The following is a 6,306-nucleotide window of genomic DNA, read 5'->3' on the forward strand; positions in this document are numbered from 1 at the left end:
GTTTCCATTAGGGGACCAGTGATTTGGGATGAAGCCCCTCAGACACATCTAGAACCAACTCCACAGATGCTATGTTAAACAAACAGCTGGCTCTAGCAGAGCTCAAGAAATACATATACAGCATCATACATTGCTGTGAAGATTTTTCATTTGTAGAGGGTGGAGGCTGAGACTTGCTTCACAATTCCTGCTCTTTCTTGCATACATAGATTGTAAAGCAGGACAGCATGTCGCTATTTCCTATCTCCTCAAACCACCTCAATCTGTGGCACAAAACTCAAGCTTGATTTTCGTACAATGAAATAGGAATTTTAAATTGTGACACACCACAAACAGAGATGATTGCTTCACTGGACTCATAAGTAGATTTTTCAAGATTTCATTAGCACAATGTTCACTTATAAAGGTGGGGAACTTTTTCTACTAAGCCTCCCAGAGAACAGCTCATATCCGGAAAGGTGAGATTTAATTATCATTAGGCCTGCATAACTGCCAGAATCATTAATGGTCATAAAATAATGTTTATGCATCATACTACAATTCAGGAATAACACATAAGCTAATCAAACTCACTTTCTACTGTTGCTTTACAATTTAGTTTCCATTAATTTCAAGGTCCTTCCTTCAGTTCTTACATCTTAGCACAGAATTGAAAAAAAAAAAAAACCCACAGGACAAAAGACTTTATCTTGCTGTACTGTGAGTGGCTGGATAATGAAGTCCTAACAGTTCCATTTGTTTGTATAGTTCTAACATCAAATAGCACCTGAAGGACTTCCATGCTAAAGTGGTAACAAAAGGAATGGAGGTTAAAGGAGAACAAGCTGAAAGTATGTGACTTAAAGGAAAAGTAAGTCAACAGTAGGAGTTTTATTTCAGTCACTTTTCAAGGTCATTTCTATTACACAGTGACTGTAGTAAGACATGAAGAAGTTACTAATTCAAGCACAATTGCTACAAAAAGTGAAGAGTGCCAAGTCATTCTGAGTAACGTTTACTCTAAAAACAAAACACAGAGAAAGTTAAATGCTACCGAACACTGGGAGTGTTCCACAGAACTTGGTTTATTAACAAGCAGGTAATTAAGACCATCCTCTGTGGCATGAATTTCAATTCATTAGCTTTGTAATACCTTCCCTGAACCTTACTCCTTTTGCCCTAAAGACAGCACCTAATTTTGAGATGGGGATCAACACTGGCTGACACAATTTATCAAAAATATTTAGTTGCAAATCTCTGAAAACCTCCACTGCACAGCAAAGAGGTGAGATTTCTGCCACTCTAGTACATGTCTCCTTTGTAAATAGCAAGGAAGTTAAAAGTTGTAGTTGAAAACCCTTCCGACTTGCTCACTATCTGAACTAAAGTAATTGCTCAAAATGAGTTCACAAGAAAGTGCTGAGAAGACCTTTAGATCCAAGCTAGAAACATTCCTGCCCCATCAGCTGATCAACCAGCATTTTGTTAACAACAACAGATTTAGAAAGAGCCATACCTCAATTTCAAAGCTTATCCTGACAGGGTCTAATATACACGGAAGCATCCTGAAAAACAATTATTTGGAATGTCCAGATTTTTATTTAAGATTAACAGCCTGCTTTGAAAGAGTATTTAATTAGACAATTTTAAAAACACCTATTAAACTGGAATAGTAGAGAGATGAGACCAACCAGGCTTTCCGTGTTAAAACAAAAAACAAAAGAAAAGAAATAAGGAACCACCTGCGAGATCTCATTTGCCCAGCCTAGCACTTTTCAGCTACACCAAACACCTTTTCTTCAGTTGTCTTGTAGCTGAAGCTGCCCTGTCTCAGCTCAATATAACATGCACACCATAATCACCAGAAAATCAGTAATTGAAAATTAATACTTCAAAAAGTGGTTGTGCAAGCAATCGGTAGTGAGAGGGGTCTATTCAGCAAGAGGCAAGAACAACATGTCCTTATGGTGGTTTTACTGACCATGGCTGGAAGGCATTATTGTCAATAAATCCTCCAGCTTCTGTAATACTGAATTCCAGACTCACCACAGTGCTCCCTGACACAAACACTCTCTTCTGTGTTCTTTGTATCAAATTACATAGCAACTCTGTCACAATCTATGTGAAGCAAGTGAAAGATCTGTTTCTCCAGCAACACTTCCACTACTTTTAACTGGGTATCTTCCATTTATGTAGCAGAATAAGAAAAAAAGAATCCTTCTGTGTGTCAAAATAATCCTCTTCCCTTGTCTCCCCTCTCCTCCTCACATCTCTCTCTCATATGAAGATTTTTGTCCACATTCCTAAAAATATCTTCATTCTAACAAGGTAGCTTACATTGCAGCTTACATAGGCTTTTACCTCCTTTGTGCAAGCAAGTGATACAGAGAGATCTTATTCTCCATGTGGTTTTTAGGATTCCTGAAATACTTTTTTTTTTTTTCCCTGGGAAGAAAAGCTAACCTAGCATGTGGGGCAGAAGCTTTCATGTAAAAGTCTGCATAATATGTCCAGGCCATTTTGTATATGCATATATGCCCTGATGCACATGATAAGTCATCTCTACCCACTGAAAGTTTCCCTTAGACCCCTGCAGCTGCCTTCCTTCTCACTCCATTAGAAAGTAATCTCAATGTGAGGCCAGGACACCCATCATACCTGCATGAAAGACCACTCTACACTTTCTAACACAGAGCAGTGCACAACTGCTACTGCCTCTGACAACACACATTTACAGCACATTATTTAGAATTCTTGCTATTTCTATCACCAAAATCTCTTTCTTCTCTAGCTGATAGCACCACATATGATGCTACCATGCAGTAACAGGAAAGTTGTTTCCTCAAGCACTCTAACCAGAAATTATTTTTATATCAGAAAAATCTATTTATAATAAGCCATCAGGACTTCTGCACCTCCTTGCCCATTAACACATTTCCACAAATAACAAACCTCATTAGGAAATCAGTTAGCCCTTGGAAATCTTATATCATTTCAATTTTAACTGTACTGGTAATGAAGAAAATGAGACTGATGCAAAAAATAATTGTCAAGAGATGCACTTCTTTCAAAACAAGTGGTCAGACTCAGTGATGAGAACTGCACCTAATTCTGGGTACACTGTGGAACCTATGCTCAGAAAGGAAAGTAACACAACGTAAGTAAACATTTGTGGCTTTCTTTCTCAGCTAGCAGAGTTCCTAGACCTCATTACTGTAACAGAGCCTACATGGAATCTTGAAGGTCACACTCAAATGTCAGTCGGTGCAGTGTGTTTATATAATAATCTTTCACAATAGCAGCATATTATATCTTTATTCCTGCATGATAATAGTTTCCCATTTGTTACCAAGTACAGTCCAAGACATTAACTTCAAACTACTAATTCCCCTATGTTTTATCTGCCATGTACTTTGAGTCAGATTTGTTTTTCTGGCCCATCAGCCAATGTTACCTGGGATGCTCCAGCAAACAACCACCTGATTTACTGGGTGTGGGAAAAACCACCACAAAACCACACGGACTTTCATCTGCAAAATTATTCCATGAATCCATGGTGGGAGAGGAATTTTGAATAATGAGTAGGCTTTGCAAAAAAATACAAAGTTTTATAAGTGTTGCCTGCTTAAAAGATACCTTACAGTAGCTTTTGCATCACTATTCTGAGATTCTTGGGAAGCTTGGGAACCTACATGCAGATGAGTTCTTTCCTTCTAATTCAGTCTTACATGTCATACCATTGGAAAGCTATGACTCCACAAGTTCTTTCAAATGGCTGAAACTTTTTCTCCCCAGGTATCCCCTATGTAAACTAGAACTCTGCGTGCAGAATTAGAAAAACAAAAGGTAACTATCCTTCATATCACTACATATTACAGATTGGGAAAGGTCAATTTCCTAAGTATCATGAAACAACCTTTTACAGCATTGGTTAGTTAAGAGATAGAGACCCTAATTAAATGGGATATCAGTTTTTCCCATCAATATCAAAGGTAGCCAACATCAGTGTCACCTAAGACTTCTGAACCACATACAAAGTAATTACAGCATTATTTTAATATACACACTCACTGAATCTCAACTTCTGTGATGCTTAATCCAACAAGATTGATAATTGCTCCACCCAGATTGCTGGTGAATCATTGGCAACACGTCAGAAGTTTCCAAAAGCATTCCTGCTCATTTCTCTTCATCTGCTTTAGCATGAGCACTTTTATATAATAATACATGCCTCAAGATGCCCCTAAATTAAACTCTGTGATATTAATGTCTGCAATTTCCAGATTCATATGTTTATCTGTTCACTGGAACATTAGTTTTTTTAATTATCAGCATACAACAAATCCCATCAGAAATTTCTAAAATATTTTGCTTTAAACGAATCTAGTTTGGATACAAAGCTGACCAAAAAAACCTCACAAAAATGAACAGCAAACATTCAGAAACCATACAAGTAACCATACAAGTTACTTCCCACTTATGTCGATGAAGGTTCCTGCTGCTCATAAGTGATTGACAAACTTAAGTCTCTGGTTGTCAAAACAGACTGCTCTGATGGTACCTGCCTTTCTAAATTTCCCTCCAAGCAGCCTGTCAGGCTGTCTGCTTTGACAGACCCTTTTCTAGGACAGGAAGGCAAAGCCATAAGCTATCACTGGGAAATGAAAACGTGCCTGATAACATCTGCTTCTATTTATGTTAGTGGGAAGCATAATTTCATTATCAGCATTGTGTATTAATGCACTGAAGAAAGCCATGGTGCTCCTGGTGAAGCTTAGAAACTGGCAATAATGTACAAACTGCTCCTGAACACAGGTTATTTATACAGCCATGAAATCCCATATTAGCTTCATTGACTTCAAACACAGCAATACAGACATTTATAGCTGACAAAATTAACCACCTCCACATCCTCATAAGCCTGAAAGAAGTAAGAGAACGTAAGTTTAGGAATACATTAACTTCTGCCTCAGAGTATTCCTGTATTATCGCACAATTCTATAGCCAAATAATGTGAATAGAGTATAAATGCTGTATTTATCTTCCAGCAGAATGATTAAATGACAGCATTGCTACACCACTTATAATGATTAAAGCAGCTCAGCCACAATCCAGGTTACTTTGAACCTTTTCATTATTTTTGCAAATTTTTCCCCCACTTCAGCCATTTTCAATATGGAAAAAAAAGACAGAAAACCGTAGCTTCTGCTGGAGGAACAAATGATTTGTCACTCGTACTTGACTAAAATCTATAAAAATAAGAGACACACTCTGGACAAAAAGGCATGTAAATGTAAACAAAACATTCCCAATTCCTAGGGGAAAAAACCAAAACCTGCATCAGCTCCCTGCTTTAAAACAAGACAGACCTCACAATGGCTTTTGAAGACAAAACCTGACACTAGGACATTCCCGACCATCAAAGCAAATTAAATCCCAGCTATACCAACACCGCACCCCCGGCATGAAACCCTACCCACTCTGTGGGTGTAATCCAACAGCCAAAACAATGCCAGGGTGGAAAAACTAGTGCAAGTCAGGGAGAGCCTGTGCGGTTTCACCATCGTTTGTCCCCATGCGGAGGGAGCCGCGGCCACCTCGCTCTTCCCGCAGGCACGACAGACAAAAGAGCCACAACACAGGGCAGAGAGGTGTCCCGGGGACGGGTAGGGCTCTGTCATTATTTTCCCTCCGTCTCTGTTGTTCAACGCGACACAGGGACGAGTTTTCTCACGCAGAGGCAGGCAGAGCCCCTGGAAAAGCGACAGCAGGCAGAGGGGGCACACAAAAGCCGCCTGTCCCTCGGCCGCCGCAGCCCGAGGCGATGCCGCCTCTCCCCACCCCCAGCCGGACCCAGTCGCTCTCCGCCTCCCCCCCATCGGGCACAGCGAACCGCGGTCCCTCCCCGCCTGCCCGAGGCGCTCGGAAATCGAGCCCGGCAGGCGCCTGAGGCCTGGCGAGGCACAAAGTCACGGAATTGTTAGAAGTAGAAAGCACCTCTGGAAATCATCTCGTCCCAACGCCCGCCCCTCCGCCTCCTTTCTCGGCAAGGCGGGCAGCGCTCTCCCGCCCTATTGTTCCCCGCACCCCGCGGCGGAGGCAGCGCACTCACCACGCGGGCCGGGCTTCCTGCAGCGCCCACCGGCCCCCTCAGCTCCGGCACACCGGGGCTGCCACAGCACCCTGCTGCTGCTCCTCCAGCAGTACACGCGAGCCCCGGGGCAGCGCCGCCATCGCCCGCCGCCGCCCCGCTGCCACTCCGGCAGCGGCCATCTTGTGCGTCGACTGCTCCTCTCACCGCCCACCTCCCTCTCTTTCTCCCTCCCT

The 6,306-nt window shown here is 41.8% G+C and overlaps 2 protein-coding genes across 12 annotated transcripts in view; both read right to left on the bottom strand.

The window, feature by feature from the left end:
• Positions 1 to 6,306, bottom strand: part of RC3H1 (ring finger and CCCH-type domains 1) — a 62,582-nt gene that overhangs the window by 56,026 nt on the left and 250 nt on the right. For 8 of the 11 annotated variants that reach the window (XM_068199544.1, XM_068199543.1, XM_068199540.1 and 5 more), the window contains exon 1: positions 6,092 to 6,275. The exons of 1 other annotated variant lie outside the window; for it this stretch is intronic. The gene's annotated coding sequence lies outside the window, so the exon portion shown is untranslated. Of the gene's footprint in view, positions 1 to 6,091; positions 6,277 to 6,306 lie in introns of those variants that run through there. 2 more of the 11 variants (XM_068199538.1, XM_068199545.1) reach the window with 1 other exon arrangement.
• The window catches only part of LOC137479226 (beta-1,3-galactosyltransferase 2), a 149,874-nt gene that overhangs the window by 27,146 nt on the left and 116,422 nt on the right, over positions 1 to 6,306 (bottom strand). The gene's annotated exons all lie outside the window — the stretch shown is intronic.

The sequence above is a fragment of the Anomalospiza imberbis genome, chromosome 9 (genome assembly GCF_031753505.1).
Source record: "Anomalospiza imberbis isolate Cuckoo-Finch-1a 21T00152 chromosome 9, ASM3175350v1, whole genome shotgun sequence".
Taxonomy (NCBI): Eukaryota; Metazoa; Chordata; class Aves; order Passeriformes; family Viduidae; genus Anomalospiza; species Anomalospiza imberbis.